This window comes from Puma concolor, chromosome D1 (genome assembly GCF_028749965.1).
Source record: "Puma concolor isolate L17-30 chromosome D1, mPumCon1.1.hap2, whole genome shotgun sequence".
Classification (NCBI taxonomy): domain Eukaryota; kingdom Metazoa; phylum Chordata; class Mammalia; order Carnivora; family Felidae; genus Puma; species Puma concolor.
The window spans coordinates 43,009,331-43,034,015 of record NC_141676.1 but is presented as its reverse complement, the minus strand read 5'-3'; the positions used below and the strand labels follow the sequence as shown (position 1 = coordinate 43,034,015).

Below are 24,685 nucleotides of genomic sequence, written 5' to 3'. Positions count from 1 at the left end.
CTAATTGAAAGCGAATTATTTAAAACATCACCAATTTCTTCAATATAAGATGTGTAGCAATTTCATCAATGATCAACAACCCAATAATTCCTAAAAGTCAAATAGAAACAGACATAAAATCTCAATAGTGTCCAGAAAATTTATCACATATGTATTTAAAGTAATATACTTTAAAGCCCTATAAAAGAAACATTTGCTAGGTATGCTAACATATTTCAAATGTATGCTTTTCCCTTACTGAAAAAAAAATCTGCTGCTTTCTGCTACTAAAGAAAAAATGTCCAATAGACAGTATAATATTCCTACTGAATGTCATCTCTTCTAGGTATTCAGTTAGTGAATGCATTATAGAATCAGTGTAAGGTATAGATACTGATACCGCTTTATTACTTAATATTTTTTACATTTTTCTTTCTTTATAGTATAATGTTGAGTGTTGTAGTTACACAATATACTATTATAAGAGTTTATATCATGTTCCGTAATAATAAACTCATAAATATTTTTGCTTTTTAAAAAATACGTGTACACCCAAAGAAACTTCCTTGCCATTACTTCTAAAAACTAAGAACAACAATAAGCAGGATAAACAATAAATTTTAAAAACCATCTAGTTTTGCGTCTATAAATAAAGGAATGTGGTGGGAGAGCAGAGGAGAAAGGAGGTGTTGGTAGTACCTGAGAAAAGCAACAGGGAATGTCAGTTTGCCTTAGGAATTAATGATCTATCACTTGTCTGGACCCTGGTTACTTACTGCCTTTGGTCTTAAACTACATCTAATATGTGTGGTACATGCTTGCTTGTTTTCAGAGTTTGAAGGATTTTTTTTTTCAGCTGTTTTCTGTTGTTCTTGCTCTTATTCTTGATGTTGTTTTGGAATAGGGAATAATCCCTCTTCATTTATAACGTTTTCAAAAACGTAGAAGAAAAAAATCTACATGTCATTTGGCCTACTACCCATGTGCTCACAAATGTGTATTCAGGAAGATACTCTCAAAAGCATATAGATAACTCATTTATGATCTGGTGGAGTTCTTTAAAATTCAGTCATAAGTTTTCCCCTACTAAAAGAAAATGAAATGTTTCACTGGTTCAATAAAAAGCATATGCAACTAAATACACTGTGTCCCCCACCTCCTGCCAGACAGGTGCACTCTTGCTGCCATAGAAAACCTAACAGTATCCCACTAACTTGTGGAAGATTTAGGATGTTTGCCCACTTGTTTTAAAAATAAAGAGAATCTTCTAGTAGGTAGCAGGCATAACTGAGTGGCCTAGAAACAAGGGGAGGAGGGAGACTGGTGAAAGTGCCTAATGCTGAGTGTTGAATTCCACCTTACTGCACAGGGTGAAAGCGGGAAGGTCATGTTCATGGCTATAGAAATCTGGTCTCCACCAGAGTGCAGGCTAAAGCTGACCTGAGACTGGGCTCTGGGAAGGTAGGTGGTAAGTTCAAGCACCACTCTGGGTACAGAGAAAACAAGGCACTGCTCCTAAGAGCCCCAGGCTGAACAAGAGTGATACTGCACATCTTTCCAGGCTTGCCCCACAGTGAACACTAGCAGCCTCAAGCGGCTAGGCCTGAAGGGGGAAAACTGAAGCTGCAAATCAGGGCACATAAACTCTCAGACCTCCAGGGTGGTGGGTGGGAGGGAGCACACAGCCAGGGGAACAGTCCAAACTAGAAGCCTGGAGCCCCTACCCAAGCCAGGATACAATGTCAAGCCCGGGCTGGTCCTCCTGGATTAGTGCAGATAGAGGGGCACGAGCAGACCTCCCCTTTGGGCGGGGTGTGGAAAAGACTATACTGCCAGATCTGACTCCACATCCCCTTTCCTCATTCGGTCTGTAGCCTGCTGCTGGTGTCCCATCTACCCCTCCAACCAGTAGTTCCTCCTCAGCCGAAAAAAAGAGAGGAAACAGGAAGAGATGGGGGAGAAAGCGAGAGAAATCAAAGACAAGACTACTCTGTCATAGTCTTCCCTGGAGCCAGGGCCTCCCAGGGCAGTCCGGGTCTGTTCGGCCTTCCCTCGGGAATCCTGTACGTAGCCCGGAACAGATTTGAGTGGATCAAGTCCGCCAAGCCCGTGCCTATGGGCCTCGGGGATGAGGTGCTGAGTGGGCAAGCTAATTATACATGTGGCATTTGGGCAGCCGACCGTCCAGTGACACCTTACCTTATGAGGAAACGTCAACCCCAGCAACTGTTCAAAACAAAATGCCATCGCGGGATCAGCTTCGCCGGCTCTTGGCCGGTTCAGGATTGCTGTTCCCACAGCCTCTCGCACTTAGTGCAAGAATGTGGCCTGGGGAGGCCAGCTGTGGGCGGGCGGACCGGCCAGAGTGGGGGGGACAGGCGGGGCGGTCCTTGCCAGGTGTCGGTCCTGTCCCCCCTCGCCATGGACCGACTTGCAGACCCAACCACTTGACCTTTTTATTCACCAAACCCACCTCCTAGAAATAGACTGGGCGGGGCTGTATCTGTTCTCCTCTGGACCGGGGGGGGGGGGGGGGGGGGGGGGGGAAACCTGGGCATGTGACTATAAAGGGCAGAAACAGGAGACCCTGGGGAGGCGGGGGAGAAGGGCACTCTCGCCTCACGACTCCACTGGACTGTTGTCTGGGCCACCCGGCCAGGGCCAAAAGCCCGGCCGCAGGAGTGCGCGCCGGGGTCAAGCGCCCGGGACAGGGACGTCACCCGAGCGCCCCATTGACAGTGCAGCGGGAGGTCCGGAGCCCAGCCCAGTTTGCCGCAGCGACGGCTTCGGGCCATCTCGAGACCGAAACTTCAAGCATGGCCCTCAAAGGAGGTCACACACAGAGAAGAAGCCGGGGACAGCCCATCTCGCTAACAGCCCAGCCCCGCCAGCACAGTCGAAGACTTATTTTTAGTGCCCAAATAGGGGCAGCATTCAATATCTGGCAATTCATACCAACAAACCTTTTCAAACTTGCACAGCCTAAGAGAGCTTAAATAAAACTCAAAACATGCCGGCAACAACCACCTTTTATCTGCTCGGAACACACCAATTCTTTTTATCTGAAAGCTCCGCGGAGCGCCCGGCAAACGGAGCTAATCTAGCCTCCCCAGCCGCGGGCCGCTCCTCCTGGAGCCGGAACACAAGCCCAGCAGCCTTTGCACAAGCCCCTTCCCTTCTCTGACGGGCCCTTTAAGGGAGAAGCAAGAAAGCAGCTCCCCCGGGAGCGACCAGGCTCGGTCTGGACCCCGGGCGGGTGGCAGCACCGCCCCTGGGCCTGGGCCGAGCCCCAGAGCGGCGGATCTCGGCCGGTCGGCGGGCGGCAGGGGCCCGGGCAGGGAGCCGAGGAGGACGGAGGGCGCCGGCTGGGCTCAGGGACGCGGGGTGGGAGAGCGCGGGGCGGGGAAGGTACGCGCCGGCGACCGTGCGCCGGGCCCGCGGACTCCCAGGCCGAGCCCGCGCGGGGCAAGGCTGGGCGGCCGCTCACACACGCCCCCCGCCAGCCCCGCACTTCTGCCCTAGCGTCCGGAGCAAAGAGGACCACAGATTAGCACTTGGGTTTCAGACTGTCTTGGAGTTCGGTTTGTTTATTCCTAAAAAGATCATAAAAAGTCACGTCCAAAAATGGGGGAGGGGGAGGAAGGGCGAGAGCCGAGAGAAGTGGAGGCGACTCGCGCAGGGTCCCGAGAAAGTTACGGCAGAGAGGCGGTGGGATGAGGGTGGGAGAAGGGAGCGACCGGGTTTTCTAGCGACCCGGGTTTTCTTTATGAACTCCTCGCGCTAAACTTCACCCCGTAAGAGAGCGCTGCGGAGATCCTCGACTCTCGCCCGCCCTCGGCCAGCGTCAAACCCACAAATAGTCAAAGTTTCCAAACCAAAATGGGGGTGGGGAGGGGGGAGCGTTAAGAAACACAGAAACCCAGCGGGTCCTCCCGACCTCCCGCACCCCGACCGAGCCTGGCTAACACTGAAGCGCTCCGGAAAACTGCGGCGTCGCAGTCAGTCACACGGCGAATCAACACAACACTTTTCAAGAAAACAAAATATTCGCTGGGAAACTTACTTTGCATTTAGTCTCTATTCTTTGGGGGGATGCGGTTTAAGTCGGTTCGTAAAGGAAAGCTCGTTTTGTCCAGGTTGGATATTGTCTACTTATGGATCAGCCCTTGGGTGAGGGTTTATTTTAATTTATGGCTTATGCATTCTTTTAAGGTCGATTTACATGACCTCCGGCTACAACTAAGACAGCCGAGGAGGGCACTCCAGTCGTCAGTCGGCCAAACCCACAATTAAAACAGCCCTCCCCCTAGTCTTGGTGTGACTAGGACTCTCTCGGGGTAGGCTGGTCGCCTGTTTTTCTGTTTTCTCTCTCTCTCTTCTTTCTTCACTTCTCTTTTTTCCCTCTTTCTTTCATTATGTCTTTCTTTTTTTAATATCACGAAATAAGATATGATATCAGTTTAAAACTTTCGGTATAACTTTCTCTAAACCCAAGCCTGCAGCGATAACCAGAACTACAGCGCTCACAAAGCCCTCAGGATGCTGCCCTCTTGTGGGCACAGAGGGCATTACCACCCAGCGATCCCCTCTGAACCCTCACAGAGCACACAGGCATTTGCTTACACACGCACAGAGAGAGAGAGAGAGAGAGAGAGAGGAGAGAGAGAGAGAGAGAGAGAGAGAGAGAGAGAGAGAGAGAGAGAGAGAGAGAGAGAACTACACACGCAGGCACACAAGCTTCCTCTATCACACAGTTGCGCAAACTTCAATGAAATACCTACCTCAAACTTCACGGAGACTTACAAATTCATTCTCTAAGCCACCTGACTTCTTTTTCATATCATTCCCAGTTACACAGATTAGAATATCTATACGGGGAGGCGGAGGAGAAGGAATAAGGTGGGCCGAAAGGGCGGACAGATTTCCGGACGAATACTTAGGATGGCGATAACAGCTTTCTGTTGTCAAAGGTTGCGTTGTCTGTCTCTCTCCCTTGCCCTTTTTGCCTTAGTGTCCTACGCACAGTTATCTACAGCTACAACATGTGTTTTCTCGGAGTGGATTTTGGGGGTGGGGGGGTGGCAAGAAAACCAGAAGCCCGCCACGCAGATGTGTCACCGCCTCCGGAACAAGGCACAACTCTCCGAGAGGGGGACGCATCCTGGGGATCCGCGCGTCCACCAGCGAGCGACAGTCGCTCGGGCCCCTTTCTCAGCCTCCACTCCCCCCCCCTCTGCGTCGGCCCCGCGGAGCGCCCTCCTCCCGCTCCTCCTCCCCTCTCCCCTCCCCAGCCAAGTACGGAAACCCGCCCGGGCTGGGCAGCCGCCGCTCCGGCAACCCGCACCCTCACAGGGCTCCGCGCGCTCAGCTCTCGTCCCTCCGCCTGCCTTACCCCAGCCCCTCAGTCCCGGCTCAGGGAAACTAACCCCGGAGCGGCCCGGAAGGGCAGAAGCGGAAGGCACCGGGGGCCGGCGGCCCGGCCCGGGGTGCCTGCCCCCTGCCCCCTCCGGCTCCCCAACAGGTAGCTCACAAACGGGCCGCGCGCTCTCGCTCTGTCTCCCTCGCTCTCTAGTTAGCTCGCTCCGTCCCGGTTACCTGGGCGGGCTCCAGGATGGTACCGCACGGGAGGGCTCCTTGTGCGCTGCGCCGCGGGAGTAAATGGCATTAAAGAAAAAGGGAAAGATACAAATAAAAAAAAAAAAAATTAAGGAAGGGGACTCGATGCTAGGTCAATTAGCACAGCCCCGGGAGCAAGGGAGCAGAACCCCCCAGCGCCGCGGCCGGCGCAGCCCGTTAACTCAAGTCTGCGGGGGTGTCCCGCCCCGGGCGGGGGGAGCGTTGACCGGCAGAAGTTTGCCGCCGGGGTGCCAGGAGGTGCGCGCAGAGCGGGGTGACTAGGGGCTTCCCCCTTGAAACAAGTGAAGGCGATGGTTAGTGCTGTCAATCTTGGCAATCAGTGTGAGCGGCCATGTCGTAAGTATTCAAAGCATTTCCCGTCGTGCAACATCAGAAAGTGAGTGGCCAGGGCATTGATCTGAGCGAGGGAGAGGAGGCAGGGCTCCCCTCCCAGACAACACAGGCAAGATGAGACAAGAGGCGAGGGAGGCAGCGAGCCAGGCAGGGAAGCTGGGAGGGAGGGGGAGGGCCGGAGGAAGAAGAAGGAGGGGAGAGCGAGAGGCAAAGGCAAGAGAGAACCGGAGAGAGAGGGCAGAGATCGGCGAGAGCAGAGGTTGGAATTGGAGAAGGCGCCTGGGAAGCAACTACTGGGAGAGAATTGGAAGGGAACAATGAAGCGAGTTGGGGTCAGAGGGGAAATGGGGACAAGTATTGGGTGGGAAAGAGACAGGCTGAGGAAGGCGTAAAGGACCTAAGGAGCACTATTAGGGCTGGGGCTGCTGGGAGGAGGAGTCAAGAGGAAGGCGAGCTGCAGTGGGGCAAAGGTAGACAACTGCAGAGGAAGAAAGAAGCAAACTGAACAGGAGGAAGGAAAGTGGGAGAGGGAAATGGAGGGCTGGTAATTTGTGTTTTGAAAAAGTTATGTGGCAGTGGAGGAATGGGCTGAATATTAACAAGTACTGAGATGTAGAAGTGGACCACAAAAGTGAGTCACAGGAGATACACAGAAGAGGAAGGACAGGGGCTGAAACAGACCAGGAAGAGGGAAAGATGGGTGAATATTAGGATGAATACTAAGAAGAATGAAAGAAAATGAAAAAGAGAAGTGGTCAAGAGAGTTTAAAAAAAGAGATGCAGGCACCAGAAATAAGGAAAACACACCATTTAGAAGGACCTCAGTCAATGGGGGAAGAGAAATTTATTTCAAGAGGAGGAGGAGGAATTGAAAGAAAACAAGAAAAGGCAAGTGGCATTGGGAGATCCTTAATATCTGTAGGTGGAAATGTTCCGCAGGCCATGTGGATTATGAGTTTATGGATTAAAATGATCAGAAAAAAACATGTACAAACTACCAAAAAAAACTATACCTTTACAACAATAAATAAAATAATTCCACACTTATTATATGGGTATGTTTGTGTTACGTGGAATTGGGTGGGTGATATATGTGTATCACCTCAACTTTGTAGAGGAAAAGATTTGAAGATACAATTTCAAGAGGGGTAGCTTGGAAGTTGTAGAAGAAGAAGAGAGTGTCTGTCACCCTGGGCGGCATGTAGAAATGCACAAGTCAGATGTAGGAAATTATATTAATAAAAGTCCCCCCCCAAAAAAAACACATAAAGATTCTCTTTGATGCATGTATAGGATAGATAAGATTTGCAAGGGCACAGAATGGCCTAAAGGAGCAGAGACTTGGAACTTTATCTTAGTACACACAAGCTGAGCGACCGAGAGGGGAGGGAATACTCCTGGTGTCAGGTAGTAGAGATGCAGTGTAAAACAGATGAGAAAACCGGCTCTGACAACAGCAGACACAGAGCTGACTAGAGTCAGCATGTACCACATGAGGCTGGCCTGCCTTAACCTAGGCCTCAAAAATAGACTAGATTTCATAAACTGAGGTCAGTGGAGAGTCAAAATTACATCAAGGTTAAAAGCTTAAAGAGAGGTTCTGATGTACCTGCAGCATAACTACTGCAGAGATTTGTGGAGGAAAAGTCTTTACTATGCAGAAACTGATAGGACATGGCCATGTCGAGACATTTCATAAACAGGGACTTTGTGAAAGAAGATGTGAACCAGGATGATGGGTCGGGAATTATGACTAAGAAATTCAGAAAATTCATGGCAATCTAAAGTTGCCAAGACTTTGGACAAGACTTCCCACAGATTAAGTGATAAAAGTGATAAAGGGGAGAAAGCCTTGCCTTGATCACATTTACTGTAAAGAAAATGGAGAGAGTGAGCAAGCACAAAGGACAGAAGAAGCTGAGATGTCAGTCATATATGGGCTTCTTAAAGTGTATTTTACATTTGGTTTCATAGGAATTCCAGACAAGAGAGGAAAAAGAAACCAGGGTGTGGATGAACATCTTGGATTAGTGGGGCAGAAGGAATAGCCAGATGCTTCTACCCCAATAGGAAATAGGATGCTTGAGGATTGGGAGCTTGGGGACTGTAAGTTTAAAATGACTTAATGACTGTAGGCTGAGAAGACAGCTAGTCCCCCAACAAGAAATCTTGTGTCCCCACCACCCACAGCAACTTTCAGCACTGGAAAGGCTGCCCCCTGGGGCCAGAGCCTAGAGGCCCTCAAAGAGAACGCCTGGTATGCCTGGTACCTGGAAGGCCAGTTCCTTCCACCCCAGGCTTCCAGAACTACCAGGTGTGCCCCCTTGACCTCCAAGGCCCAAGGGACAAACCCAGACCAGCGTTCCTAGCCTAGACTTGGGCCAAATCTTTTCTGGGGTTTGTTTTTAGTTGGGGGTTTGTAAGTGTGAGAAGCCAGGCCCGCGCTGGGTTCCAGAGCCTCGTGCTCTTCAGCCGCCTGTCCCAGAACTCAACCATAGGGCAAAAGAAAAAAAAAAAAAAAAAAAAAAAACTCTCCAAAGCTTGAAGAGGTCAAAATCGAACGACCTGTCCTAAATGCCTGCAGAGTTTGGGCAGAGAGCTAAGGGGGTAGTTTCAGTCCCAAAGCCTGAATCCTCACGGAAGAGTCACCGGGAGAGGTGAAACATCTGGGACGGAACCGCTGGGCTGCCACTGGGTTCCTCGGAATTGCTGCGACAAGTCTGGCTTTTCAAGCACCAGCGCATCCATCTCTTTGAATCACACGGCATTAGGGATCTGGGGGGTAAGGGGGACCCCACCAACCAGATGCAGGCCGCTGGCAGGAGACTAAAAGAGGGGAAAGGCGACATTATCAAGATCTCTGGAGTCCAAGGCCCTAATACTGGGCCGCGGTGGACCTTCCGGTTTGGAGCGGCAGGAACTCTCTTCAGATTTTATCTAATAAACTGATACCAAAATAGATTGATAAGGCGGAACCCCGGAGCTGGTCACAACACTGATCCCTAAAGTTAAGAAACTAAAGTTTGGGGTCTCGATACTGCACTTCAGGCTGTACACGGGATGACACGTGGCCCTGGAGGCGGGGGTGCACCCTAAGGGTTCTCTTTCAAGCCTAGGGCACGACTGTACAGCGCAAGGGACGAAGCGGAGAGCGCTGCAGCGGACTGAAGTGCCGGGCTCTCCACCTGGTCCGCACTGGCCTGAGGGCTCCGAGAAGTCCCACAGGCAGCGGAGGACACCCAGGCACCTTACCGCCAGATCCAGGCGCACTCAAGCTCACTTGCCCTGGGGGTCCGAGTGCCGCGCGGCGCGAGAACCCTGGGCGCTGAGATGGGAGAACCAGGAAGGGAAGGAGGGGCGAACGCGTGGGGGCTAACTTACCTGTCGCAGCTGTCGCTGCCTCCGTGCTGTCCCGGTGTCCCTGCGCACAGCAACCAGCAAAGGCAACTCGGCTTTGCTAAGTTTGGCCTCGCACCTCCAGAGAAGAGGCGCGAACCCGCAAAGGAAAGGCGCGCGCAGTTCCTGGAGAAAGGTCCGCCTGAACTTGGGAAGGGCAACGCAATGAATTCTGCCAAAGAAGTTAATATTTAAAGCACCCACGCAAAAATCATAACGACTGTTAAAACCTCGAATTCTCCCTGTGAAGTCTCCTTACACCGGCCGGGCGAACGATTCAGATCTACATCTTAAGGTCGCTAACTTCTTTCAGGAAGGGCTTTATAGCTACTGTATAAATAGGACAAATATAAATGTCTTTACTTCCAAAACACGGGGAATGAGAACTTTTACTGAAACGAAGAATAAGTGAAAGAGTATAAAAAGCCAAAAGGAAGAAGTTGAAAACTTTAATTACAGCACGGAGAAAAGTTTTCGCAATTGTTTTCCTTAAACAGGGATAACAAACATACCAGCACTTCAGTAGCCCACCGCACTTCATTTAAGTTTGGTGTAACCAAATAACCCAAACTCCCAAATAACAGTGCCCTTGGGACTCTACCTCAAAGAGGTCAGAACTCGTGTTTCAACAACAAAAAGCCAAAAACAAACTGTGAATAATGCTCTGTGTTCTTTAAGACGTCATTTTGCAAAAGGACAAGGCATTGTCCCTGGACTTTAAATGGCTAGACAATAACATTAAATTTCATTTGAATCTGCGCGTCATCCTGTTGGGAAGACCACAGCGGTGGCGACAGTAGCAGCAGCACCGCCACAAAGGAGGTGGGAAAAGTGGTAAAAAGGCATGAACTTTTTTCAAAGAAAAATAAAGATAAATCAAAAATAAGTTTTACAGACATGTTCTTCCTGGCTTAGGAAAGTTAATTTCTAAATGTGCTTCTGCTGTCTAAGGTGCAAAGCCGAGCGAGGGGAGTGCGTGGCTGGAATCTGCATGCTGATAAGAGAAGGCTGATGTACTTACAGTGACAGAGGGCAGGCTGCGGGAGAAAAGCTGTTTGTGTTAGCCTGCGAGTTACCCAGGGCTGCAGTGAGAGCAGAAGGGAGGAGTGGGAGTGCCAGTCTGCGTACACCTTCACCGCGTCTCATTACATCTGCCAGCCTCTCTCTCCCTCTCTCTTTCATTTCCACATTCCCTTTGTTCCTGAAAAAAAAATCTACACGTCACATCAGAGTCCCCAGATGCAGTCTACACCAAAGAAAAAAAAATGAATAATTCAATCAAACTGTGCATAGTCTCTAAGGCAATAAATCTATTGCACTTAAAGAAACGAAGGGTAATTACCACCATGGAATTAGAATAAGGCCAAAGACCCGAGATGTCGTTGAGTCTCTGGGTAAACTCCCCGGTCAAATAAAGTTTCATTTATTTAATCCTTTTGACATCTCAGATGGAAAGTCAAAGAAAGATTTTTAACTTATTTTAGAAGGATATTCACTTCTTTTTAAACACATTTTAAAAGGGGGGGTGGGGGGGAGAGAAAAAGCCTAGGGCATACTACCCTTCTCAAAAGGCTCCAGAGGCAGCAGCATAGACCGGGCACAGACACAAACCAAGACAATGTGTCCGTGGAGCCCGTCCAGGGTCCATTCCTCCCCCCCCCTCCTCCCACACTCACACTCCACCCTCCTCCACTCCCCTCTAATCAGACGAGGATCACCCTCCACTCTCACCCACCACCGCAGCGCAGCAAGAGGGCAGCTGGAATCTGGGAACCTTACCTGCAGCACCAAGACCTAAGAGAAATCGCGCTTCCCTGCCACCAACACCCCATGCCAGCCCCATGCACCCCTCCCTCCAAAGTCCCATAACCATCTACTTCTTCCATCTGCCTAAGCGAAACTGTAAACGGGATTTTCCCCCCACGATAGAATGGAAGCTCTGTACTGTACCGACTTCTGGATTTGCCCTGGGTTGAGTTTAGGGAATGTCTGGAAAGGAAAAAAAGGGGGGGGGGAAGAGGGGGGGTAGCTCAAGCCTTGTCCAAGTTAGTCAGAAGGCTGTGTTAGGCAGGAAAGAGGCTACGGGAGAAACAGCTGGAATGCAGACTTGCTATGGATATCTCAGTTCTAGGAACCGTGTCCTTTCGTCCCGGAGGTAAGACTGTGTGACTGTCGCACGTTTATTCTTTCGCTGTCGGTGCCTCTCTTCCCCACTCCTAAGGACCCCTCCCACTCGGATCAGCGGGCATGCACCCCAGAGAAGGGCATATAGCACGACGAAGGGTTTTTATTTTCCAGGTCTTTCTACTCATAAATTGTGGGTGTCATTGAAATGAAATTAGCAAATCTTCTACCGTTGGCTGCAGCGACCAAACCCTCTGTCCCCCTGCGGGTTGAGCGCTGATCTCGGCATCTCCCGCTGCAGAGCGTTCCTGCAGCGCCAGACGGCCTGAAGGCTCAGGTGATGCCGAGGAGACTCGCGGCGTCCCAAACGGGTTCCGCTGAGGGTTTGCACCCCACCACCACCTCCCACTGCCCCCGCGCGCGCAGACGCACGCACACACAGACACACACAGAGATACACACACATTCTGACAATCTGGCCGAACTCCTCATTTATACTCAAGTCCCTTTAACCGTCAATTCAGCCCGCTTGAGAGCAGCGGGAAAACTAGGATGATACGTGGTTGAACTGCGAGGGTGCCAACCTCCCCGGGTTGTCCGAGCTCTGTTTACGTGCCTAAGTCGCCACCTTCAGGTAGAGCGAAAGACTGCGCCGGGCTCCCCGCTCGTCTAGACAAACCCCGCAGCCTTGGCTACAGCTGGGACCGCTTGAAAGGGAAGCGACCGGAGGGCCCGCGAGTAGACCCGCTGAGGGAGGCAAGGCCTGCTCTCCGAGACCGGGCTGAGAAGAGTGAGGCTAAACTGCACGCTCGCTAAAACCAATAGCCGAAAACCGAGCAAAGGCTCACTCTCCCAGCAAAGTACAAAGCTCCGGGCCAAAGACTCTGCAGCTCCAAGACAGGCGCTGCTGTCCCGAAACTTCAAGCACTAACTCCCAGGCCAGTGACGAGGGGTGGAGGCAGCCTCGGAGAGGCGAAGCATCCGCTCCAGTCATGGCTGAGCACCGAGCTCCCTCTTTCAGTGACCTCGACTCAACTTGGATACCGCAGTCCCCGGGGCTCCTGTCCCGCTTATTCCGTACCCACCGGGCAGAAGACAAAGGGACTCCGGGAGCGGCCAGACCCAAGGTCACTAGAGGCGGGCTCCCCGACAAGAACTGTACGCCTGAGAGGGACGCTCAGGCAACGCAGTCGCCTTTGCTTGCAGAGCTGGACACTTAGCTCTATAGTCGCCCATTTCTCAGAAAATCAGTCCTTCTGATTGTCTCACAATGGATTCGGTAAAATAATGATTGTTAATTATTTCAGCGATTTTTAACTTTCCCACCCCTACTTCTACTGAATCCCTTTACCACCACTGTTCTTCCTGTATTCGTACCTTACATTTCAAAGATACCGGGCTTAGGTATCCCCTACCTAATCCTGAAATAACTTGTCGTTGTTCTTTGTTATGCCTGGACACTGCCTTCAAGGCTTGGGATGTCTGCAAAGCCACTCTAAGTCCATCCTCCTCGATGAAATGTGCCCCAAGGGTCCCTTGGTCTTCCCTGCTACTTGGGTGCATAGACATTCTTTAAATGCAATGCTTTATCAAAGGAGAGGAACAAAAATTTTATTTATCTCAAGAAAAAGAACAGTCAGGAACTATCTTGTGTTATATGAGGCCATAAATCACTCATTACTGATTTCAGCTGAGGCCTTCAGTATTTCGGTCGGCATAATAATAATAATAATAATAATAATTAATGAAATAAATTAAATTTTAAAGAAAGAACCACAGCTACCCAGTGCTAATCATGGACAACAGAAATGTCTTTTCAAAGAGAGAAGTAACACGCCCCCAAGCCAGACGCCCATTCCCTGGTTTCATGCCACAGCCTAGCAAATTAACATTAGATCGCTCCTCCACTCATGTAGAAAGCTGAGTGTTATTGAATACAGTACTGAATTTTCCCAGGGAATCCCAATTATAGAAACACCTGTGCTAAGTAATGCTATTCTAATCCACTATGAAAACCTTAAGTATGTAATAGCCCTCAAATCATCTCATTTCTTAGTTGCAGTGGGGTGGGCCAACCTCATGGAAGAACATTAGACTTGTATAATGCCCCCAGAGCCTTATCTCAGAGGGGACTTGGTTTTACCATACATAATCCTGGCAGTTCATCTTCTCTTAAGTGAAAGGCATATAAACGTGAAGCCTAATGTAACTGGCAGAAACTAAGCCTGGGTAGAAACCTCATTTAAAGAAAAACCAAAGGCCAGTGACTACAAAACTGGAATACATGGCACCTGTGCAGTCAGGCACCCATTCCATGATCTTTAAATCAAAATGCTAACAACATGGAAAAAGTTGTCACTGTTTGGTATATATGCTTCACTTTACTATAAATAGAATATCAATGGCAAAATATAATGAAATAAAACCACCATAAGAAAGAATGCGGTAGAAACCAGAAAATATAAACCTCTACCAATTTCCCCCCCAAATACATATCAGACCTAATATTTTTAAATGCCAGACCTAATGTTTTTAAAATGCTTTCTGAAAGAAAATTATGTATTAAAGTACTGATTGTTTTATAGCTTAAGGCTGACAACACTAATGCCACTAAAAGATCCAAATGAAAAGTGAAATTTTTATCAGTCATCCAAATGTTTGTCTTACAATGAACATAAAATTATTTTTCTAACTAAAGGTGATGTAAATAAATACATAGGTAAGTATGAATGTCACAAAAACCACAGAAGGAAAAATATGATAAAGAATTACAGGATAATTCAACCACAGAAATAACCCTTATTCACTAAAATTCAAAGTATCTGTCCCAATAGCATCCTTCTAAGATATCATGTTACCTTTCCATCATTAAGTAATATTTTTAAAGCATGTGCATTCCTACATATGTGCTTCTCTGTTTAAAGAAATACCTCTTCACAGATCTGAGGTTTACAATTCACTAAGATGATTACCATTCCATTCAGTATACACCTTAGCCACACTAGAAACATTTGATAAATCATACAGTCCCATTTCAATGCCTAATAAAAGACAAGCAAGGGACACAAAAATAATGGTGTAAAACTGCTCGTTGATAAATAGCAAACACCAAAACAATAATCTCCTAATATTACTAGTCTTTAAAGGTTTGATAATTTACCTCAGCAACTATAGGCTTTATGTATCATTATGTTAGCATTGTTTTAAAAAACTGAATTTAACTAAGTTCTCTCATTTTAAAATTTGTTACTTAAGTTCTTTCCTCCAAATCCCAGATTGCTATTTTTAAATTTTCTAAATAGAGGATTTCTTTTGTGTGTGTGTGTTTTTAAATATCACAATTATGTGGAAGACGTTTGCTTGTTCTGCACATTTTTATTCACATTTAAATATTTATTGAGTGCCTATATGTGCAAAGCAAATAATTAAAAGTGTGTATTTTAAGGATCTATCCTTTTCACTTTTATGATTCAATAAATATTAATTAAATTTTCACATATACTGAAATTCAATTAATATACTGAAAAATATTTTTTACCAAATATGCCAGCAGAAGTAATCTGTTCAATACAAGTATATTTGATAATTACATATGATATTAATTCATTTTATGTGGCATATACTGTTTAAATTACCTCAGATATTTTTATTAAGCAACAAACTATAGACATTTCTAAAAGTTTTTCTGACTTATCAAAGTGTACAAATAAAAAACAGCTTTATTTAACAACAATCTATAGTTACAATCCAATTCCAAATAACATATTTTATGTATTTTACTCTTAAATCAGTTGTAAAAGAAACTGAAAACCATATCCTCAAATCAGTCTTTAATGTAATTGCTATGCCAAATTATTCTATAACTTGCTGGTTTTATTTCTCCAATATATATCATAATCATATATATCAGATAAAGCTATTATCAACCTAAAGTCAAACAAACAAATGAACGCTAAAAAACAAGTCAGTGTTCCAAGTATCTGGATGTTTGCAATTATTTAAATAACTCATTGGATTTTACTGAATTTTTACGTTTTCAGCAGGATGTTTTGCATTAGGTTTGAATATTTTCTTTTTAATGGGGGAGGGGGAAAGACAGCAACACTGAGAATCTGCAGCAATGATTATCCTTATGCTAATTCATGTCTGTTTAAGGCAATAGTAAATGAAAAGCTTCACTTATTCACACTTAAAGTTCTAGAATAGTAGGTTCCTGGAGAAAATATTTCAAGAGCTCAATACAGAAACCTCTTTTAATTGTACACAATATGTTATCAATCTACTTTCAAAGTTGATGGAGTTTAGTACTAAGCTGAATATTAAGCAAATAAGTGTTAACTATGTTCACTAGAATTAGCATATTTCAGATTATAGTTTATAAATTTTTAAGAGCATCAGCATCATGATATGGTTGCCATAGAAACTGCAACAATATGTCATTTCAATTAATTTTATATGCAGTGATAAGGCCTAGTTCTACATCACTTCAATACAAGTTTGAAAAGCAAGGACTGAAAAGCGATATAAATAGCAAATAGTGAGTTTCTAATTGATACCAGTTTAGAAACTAATAAAGTACAAGCCTTTTAAAAAGAAAAATACACAATGCATTCTAATTGCGTGAAAGTACAGAAATTTAATAAAGGTCAGAAAATGTTTTAAAATAAGTACATTCTGAAAAAAAAGTTTTCACTAACAATCAACTACTTGACTTCTCTTAGTATTCCATACTTTAGTCACTTAGGTTTATTTATAAGTAACACAAATTATTAGTTATCACATATTATTTAATGATTAAACTATGGATGCTTTCTCTGTTCTTTAGGGATAGGTGCATTTGCTTTTACATTATAAAGTCAAAACAACTGGTGCCAAATTTTAATATTTTTTAAGTAATTATTGCAACAGATCCTTTTCACTTAGAAGGAAGCACAATGAATTATTGCGAGAAAACTTCTTAGCATGTCACTGCCAGAAATATTCCATTGACATTAATGGCTCAATTATTGGAACAGAAAAAGCTTATGAAAATAAAGCATGTATTTCCTAAAGAAAAAGTATGGCAAAAGATTTGGAGCTCTTAATTAATGTTCTCTGGCTAACAAAAACCTTTTCATTATATTTTCTATCATTGCACATTCTGATATGGAATATGCCCAAGAAAACTCTGAAAATGATTAGAAAAGGCAAATTATATTTAAGTCTATGTTTATCATGCAGCTTTTTTAGGTATAATGTAGCCTGTATTGCTAATAATTTCAGTTAATTACTACAAAGCAATGTCCTCAAAATATCTATAAAAATATTATAACACTAGAAGTATTTTTTAGAAAAATAAATGAAGACCGCATGTATGTATTTTCTAATGATAAAGAAACAATCTAAAGAAGAAAAGATAAACATACACAACTTATTCTCTGATAGGATTAAGAAGATTCCAAAGAAGCATTTAAATCCCCAGTTTTCCTGACAATTAACAATGAAAAACAGATGTTTACAAAGCTATTTCATATGCTGTCTTAAAAGACGACAAAAGATGGTTTGTGGATAGTAAGAAGGAACAGCCAGATAACTGCTTGCCGAGTGTATATTTAAAAAGCATTTTCATTGGCTCAGTTATTGTTAATAGTGAAAGAAAACACTTTGTGATGCACATACTGTATGACTGTGACTATAGAAAACTGCCATCATAAAGTCCTCAAAAACTCTTAAGATGTAATTTTCAAAGATAATAATAACACAGAATTATTTCACTTCTCTGAATGCTACACATTTGCATACCAGGACTATGTACAATATACTCATAATACACATTCATAATAACAAGGACTTCTTAACACTATAACTACAGCATAAGATCTGTGCATTAGACAATTCATCCTACCAAGTTTTACTTATTGGTGTGAAAGTGTTAGTCTGAGTAAGGCAGGTGTTAGCTGTCCACACAACTGAAGACCAACACATTAACTACTACATCACCATTGTGAGAAAATACAGTGATAAAACGGAAAATCGTGTGATCCTGCAAGGCAATAACAATATTATCTAGTAGTATCTATCTAGCATTATATTGGAAAATGTCAAATGAATATTTTTAAGGTTGTATGTCATAATTATGGACCTAGGTTTCAAAAAAACTTAAAATATAACTAATGTTTAATTGTTTTTGCTATTATTTCCTGAACCAAGCACCATGCTAGGCACCTTAAAAATATTTAATTTTTTTAAGTATCTGGACATTTTTACTTTCTGGAAATATATCTTCATAGTGAATCTTCTTCATGAAGCATTAATCTCCTGCCTACATCACAGTATCTGTGTATTTGGTATCCACTACAGATACTAGATAAGTAAATTCTGATTATTGTCCATGTTGTTTCTTGTTCTTTTTTTTTTTTTTTTTTTCAACGTTTATTTATTTTTGGGACAGAGAGAGACAGAGCATGAACGGGGGAGGGGCAGAGAGAGAGGGAGACACAGAATCGGAAACAGGCTCCAGGCTCTGAGCCATCAGCCCAGAGCCCGACGCGGGGCTCGAACTCACGGACCGCGAGATCGTGACCTGGCTGAAGTCGGACGCTTAACCGACTGCGCCACCCAGGCGCCCCTGTTTCTTGTTCTTATTCAGCAGATAATAAATAGATCCTTAAAAATAACAAATACAGTATTTCTTTTGCCTACATGGGTTACTTACTAAATTTACTCCTGACATTTTCTTTTTCTTTTTTTTTTTTTTTAAGTTTAGTCATTTATTTTGAGAGAGAGAGAGTGTGTGTGTAAGTGGGGGAGAGGCAGTGAGAGAGAGAGAGAGAGAGAGAGAGAGAGAGAGAATCCCAAGCAACCTCCACACCAACATCGTGGAGCCCAACACAGGGCTAGAATTCACAAATCAGGAGATCATGACCTGAGCCGTAGTTGGATGCTTAACCAACTGAGCCACCCAGGAGCCCCATGACATTTTCTGTATTAGTCAAAATGGAAAAGATACTTTTGAAACAGAGTGGAGACAGGTACAATATTGCCATAGGTACAATGTGTACCTGGATTGGCACAAACTGAGCAAAAATATCTAATTATGAAACATTCTTGAATATATTAAAACATTTACATTTTTTAAACCAAAATTTTGCTTAACATATGAAAAACGACAGAAGATAATTACTTGTCCTTACAACTGTATGAAATATTCAATAAGCCATAAGCATTTATTTATATGAATATTATTATTGAAATTGAATGTATTTTACTGTGAAGCTTCAATTATCTCCCAGATTATAATAAAGTATGAAATATATTCATGTATTTTACTTCATTCAATTAAAAATTTTTTAATGTAAATTAATTATTTACATGAACATTACAATTTATATTAGAAGCATGACATTTAAACACAGGGAATAAAGAAACTACCTTACACCAGCAACATTTTGGTCTTGATATTATATTAGTTAAAAGACTGCTGGGGTACATGGGAGGCTCAATCCATTGAACATCTAACTTCAGCTCAGGTCATGATCACTCACAGTTTGTGAGTTCGAGCCCCCCATCAGGCTCGCTCCTGTCAGCGAGGAGCCTGCTTCAGATCCTCTGTCCCCCTCTCTGTCAGCCCTTCCCTGCTGGCACTCTCTCCTCAAAAGAAATAAACATTAAAAAAAAAAAAGACTGTTAAAATCACCAACAGACTTCTAATTTAATATAGTATAGTATAAAATGTGAGCTTTCTCATTCTGCTTTTATCCATGTGTCTATATTTGGAAAAGTGTGCAATCTAAATTTTCTATGAACAGTTTTTCATCTTAGAAACTTAAATAAAATATATTCCACAATTAGCAAACTTGGTTTTGGTCTCTTTGTAATTAGTATTTCACACAGTGATGCATATAACAGCTAATATTCTGCTGCTCTATAGTTACACAAGGAGTGTTCATATACTACTTAGTTATTTTGTGGTGTCCTTAAGTAAACTAAAAATCCCAAAATGAGAGAACTAAGAACAATTTACCCAAGCTACATCTAAATGTGTAAAGCATGGGTGCTAAGAAGAGTCAGAAAAGAATAACAGTATCTGGTTTCCTTAAGCATATAGTTCTCTCATTCATCACAAGTTATTCCAGCAGATGCACTGAAAGATGCATAAGATACATTGAAATGAATAGTCATTCAAATGTCACAAAAGGCAAATACAACCTAGAAGCAGTGGAAGTAATGTCTCACTTTCCCAGAAAGTATAGTGATGTACAAAAAGGTGACCTAGAGTATCAGATTATTTTAATATTAGTCTTGTTCTCATTGACTATATATATTTAGACTACCCTAAACAAGAGTTCAGCATACAGTTTAATAAATCAGCTTCTAAAATAATTTATACATAACTGCAGAATTTTTCAGATTGCCAAGTTTCAGATGGCCAATTTTTTTCAGATGTGCCCTTTCATACATCTATTAATAATCTTGTATTCTAAGTCATTTCTACTTCCAAGGCACTACTTCTACATTCACTAGTCATTATCTATTGTCTTCTTGTTTTAGCAAGTGCATGTTTAATTCTTGTTTTCAATTTATATGTTATCTAGTTAATATTCAGTGCAATATTGGTTTCAGAAGTATAATTCAGGGCCACCTGGGGGACTCAGATGGTTACGCATCCAACTTCAGCTCAGGTCATGATCTCATGGTTCATGAGTTCCAGTCCTACATCAGGCTCTGTGCTGGCAGCTTGGAGCCTGGAGCCTACTTCAGATTGTGTTACCCTCTCTGTCTGCTCCTCCCCTGCTCTTTCTCTCTCTCTCTCCTTCTCTCTCTCTCTCTCTCAAAACTAAATAAACATTAAAAATTTTTTAAAGAAGAAGCAGAATTCAGTGTTTCACCACTTACATACAACACCTAGTGCTCATCATGACAACTGTCCTTCTTAATAAGCATCACCTATCTAGCCCATCTCCCATCCACCTCCCTCCACAACCCTCACTTTGTTCTTGATCATTAAGAGTCTCTTGTGGTTTGTTTCCCTTTCTTCTCTTTCCCCATCCTCTTCCCATATGTTCATCTGTTTTGTTTCTTAAATTCCCACATACAAGTGACATCCAGATGGCTAACAGACACATGAAAAGATGCTCAACATCACCCATCATTAGGGAAGTACAAATCAAAACCATGATGAGATACCACCTCACACCTGTCAGAATGGCTAAAATTAATAACACAAGAAACAACAGGTGTTGGCAAGGATGTGGAGAAAGGGGAACTGTCTTGCGCTGCTGGGGGAATGCAAACTGTATGGTACAGCTACTCTGGAGAACAGTATGGAGGTTCCTCAGAAAACTAAAAATAGAACTACCCTATGACCCAGCAATTGCACCATTAGGTATTTACCTAAAGTGAATGTTTAATTCTTATATGTCATCTCTCCCATCTTCCCAATATAACTATATAACAACTCGTGGCTAAATTAAGTCAGTGCTTACATCATCACACAAAGTAAATTTTGTACATGGCTAAGTCAATACATGTCATAAATACATGTCATTTATTTCATAACTTCTTTGTTTTTCCTTATCGAAAGCCTCACATATAATAATCTACTAGTTTTTTTGTGAGCTTATCATCACTTTTCCCACAAGTTTTCGCCCATCAGTATTATTTTCCAAATTGTCAAATAAATCACCTTTCAGCTCAAATTCAAACTGACTGCTCTCCATGCCTTTGCATAATTCTCACTCTGGTCTTTGTCTTTATATTTTCTTGTGTTGCCTCCCGTATCTTCCCCATCTTACTGGAGCACATTCTCTGGTAGCTTCTTTAACAAAAAAGTTGTATGAAGAGTAAATTTCAGGGACGCCTGGGTGACTCAGTTAAGTGTCAGTTAAGTGTCAGTTAAGTCAGTTAAGTTAAGTGTCAGACTTTGGCTCAGGTCATGATCTCACCACTTATGAGTTCAAGCCCCATGTCAGGCTCTGTGCTGACAGCTTGGATCCTGGAGCCTGCTTCAGTTTCTGTGTCTCCATCTCTCTCTGCCCCTCCCCTGCTCTCTCTCTCTCTCTCTCTCTCTCTCTCTCTCGTGCATGCGCACTCTCAAAAATAAACATTAAAAAAAAATAAGTAAATTTCTGTTGTTAATACATCTGACAAGTTATCTATCTCTCATGACATTCAGTTGATAGTTTGGTTAGGTATAAAATTCTAGGCTGAAATCTTTTCTCTCAAAATTTTGTGTTCCATTATGCTCTAAACGTCAGTGTTGACATTGAGATGTCTGCTTCCTAATCTGACATGACCTACTTTTGTTTTTTTTCTCTGGAAGCTTTTGGAATCCCTGTCCCTATTGTTTTAAAATTTTACAAAAATGCACTTGGTGTAGATATTTTTTCATTCATTGTCTTGGATACATGGATGTTCTTCTAATCTGAAAATTCATGTTTTCAGTTCTGGACACTTTCTTATATTTTTCCTTTTTCTACCCTATTCTATTTCCTATTCTTCTTTTCTGGAATGCCTATTGTTGGAATGTTGAAGCTTCTAAAATGATTCTCTAAAATTCTTACTTCTTTACTTTCCATCTCTTTAATTTTATTTGATTTTCTTGGTGCTTACAAGTTTTCTTCCCCTAATAAAAGAACAGAGTTTCGTAAAGAAAAGATCTTTCGTCTCTGCACCTCCCAGCTTCCTATTTTTAAATGTGACTGTGATGTCTAGAGTAGCAAGACCTGTCTTACAATCATAAAACAATACATACCAAGATGAAAAGATAACTCAAAAATTCAAAATCAACTAGAACTGGTCCTGACACATAGCAAGTACTCCATAAGTACTTGTAAAATGAATAAATGTTCAATGAATAATGCAAGTGGTAGGGCAGAAGTATAGAAAGAGTCTAAGACTTTAATAGCATCACTATACTGCTCTAACAGCCCTAAACTTTCAAACTCTAGATTTCTTTTCACATGAAATAAATAACTGTTTTCATTAACTGCATTTCAATAACTATTTTGCAAGCCAAAAACATTCCTTACTAATATGGACCTATAATAAGTATTCACTTAGTGGTAGATAGTATTAGCCTTATTCTAAATGTCATATCTCATTTAGGTATACTATTATCCTCATTCTTTATGTCTGATAATTAAAATTTTTATAATACTTGCAGCTTTCTTCTCTGAGTTCTCCACATCCCTCTAAAGTTGTAGAGCCTGGAACTGGGTACTATTTCTAGAAAAAGATGTATCTGTGCTTTCACAGAATGTCACAAAGGGAAGATCTGGTCACTGATTTTTTTCGTACACTATTCTTATTTATGCTTAATCACACCTGCTTGGTTTTTTTTGGGTTTTTTTTAAATTTTTTTAATATGAAATTTATTGTCAAATTGGTTTCCATACAACACCCAGTGCTCATCCCAACAGGGGCCCTCCTCAATGCCCATTATCTACTTTCCCCTCCCTCCCACCCCCCATCAACCTACTTGTTTTGTTTAACAACTAAGTCACTTACTTTGTTTACTATATTCTAATCTCTGGATTATTTTCCTTTGCAAGTTTATTGTATTAATTTTTAAAAAAAATAAGTATTACAATATTCATTATAACTGGTGTAACTGGTGGGATAATACTGATATATATATATATATATATATATATATATATATACATATATATATGTATATATATATATGTATGTATATATCAAAAGAGTGAAAAATCAGCCATCAAAAAGAGTGAAATCTTGCCATTTGCAATGACGTGGATGAAGATAGAGTGTATTATACTAAGCAAATAAGTCAGTCAGAGAAAGACAAATACCATATGATTTCACTCACATGTAGAATTTAAGAAACAAAACAGATGAACATATGGGAGGAAAAGAGAGACAGAGAGAGAGAAGCAAACCATACGAGATTCTTAACTACAGAGAATAAACTGAGGGTTGATGGAGGAGGGTGGATGGATAGAAGATGGGCTAAATGGGTGATAGGTATTAAGGAGGGGACTGGTGGTGAGCACTGGTTGTTACATGTAAGTGATGAATCACCAAACTCTACACCTAAAACCAATTTTACCATATATGTTAACTAACTAGAATTTAAATAAAAACTTGGGAAAAAAAGAATAAAAAAAGTAAAACTTTTTGGAGATGTTATGACTATGTACTTTTACAAGCTTAAGAAATCTACCCATCATGAGAACTAATAAATAAATTTAACAAGGTCACAGCATATAAGGTTAGTATTTTTAAAAATTAGTGAATGCACATATATCAGGAACAACAATTGGAAAATGAGGTTAATACCAACCATGCTTGTTAAATTTCTTCAACTTATAGTTTCATAATTTCTAATCCTTTTTGCTATGCTTTTTTTGATCTCTTTGGACATCATAAACATACTCACTTTAAAGCCTTTATCAGACTCTTACAAACTCGATTTACATGTAACACATTTCTATTTCAATTATAAATTTTTGTTGATTTCGGATGTCTGCCTTAAATTGTTTTTTCATATGTTTTTGATTTTAGCTTTTAAGTTTATGTAAAAATTTTAATTTTGTGTACTTCTCTCTCTTTACTCCCCTCTCATTTAATATATTTGTAATTACATCCATCTAACCCCTCAGTTCCCAATTCAGATCCAGATCATGCTACAGTGACTTGGGGTCCTTGCCATATAATGATAAAGGGGATATTGATTAAGCTATGACTTATGGCAGCAAGAGGTAGCAAATGCTATATCTTCCTGTCATTAGATTCCCATAATCAGCTCTTGTGAAATTTCACAGTTCTTTACATATTCTTTATATTTTTAAAATATTAGTGTTTATTAATTTCACATGTGCAAAATAATCTTCTTCCAATTTATTCATTCTCTTACTATTGAACTTTGAGAGTTTCTTATATGTTCTGAATACAAGTCCTTTAGCACCACACAGTTTTGGAAATATTTCACCAAATCTCTCCCTTGCCTTTCCTCTCTTTACAGTGTCTTTAGGAGAGCTAAAGTTTTTAACTGGATGAATTCCAATTTATTTTATGGACTGTGTAGTTGTGTCATATCTAAAAAATATTTGGCTAAGCAGCAGTTATAAAAAAAATTAAATTAAATAAAAAAACAAAGCATAAGAGACCCTTAAAAACTGAGAACAAACTGAGGGTTGATGGGGGGTGGGAGGGAGGGGAGGGTAGGTGAAGGGTATTGAAGAGGGCATCTTTTGGGATGAGCACTGGGTGT

At 42.5% G+C, this 24,685-nt stretch overlaps 1 protein-coding gene across 26 annotated transcripts in view; it reads right to left on the bottom strand.

Annotated features, from left to right (window-relative positions):
• The window catches only part of SOX6 (SRY-box transcription factor 6), a 717,975-nt gene that overhangs the window by 626,815 nt on the left and 66,475 nt on the right, over positions 1-24,685 (bottom strand). For 6 of the 26 annotated variants that reach the window (XM_086677890.1, XM_086677904.1, XM_086677903.1 and 3 more), the window contains exon 1: positions 4,043-4,586. The gene's annotated coding sequence lies outside the window, so the exon portion shown is untranslated. Of the gene's footprint in view, positions 1-2,178; positions 2,464-4,042; positions 4,592-4,760; positions 4,899-5,574; positions 5,713-10,366; positions 10,547-24,685 lie in introns of those variants that run through there. The other 20 variants (XM_086677876.1, XM_086677881.1, XM_086677892.1 and 17 more) reach the window with 12 other exon arrangements.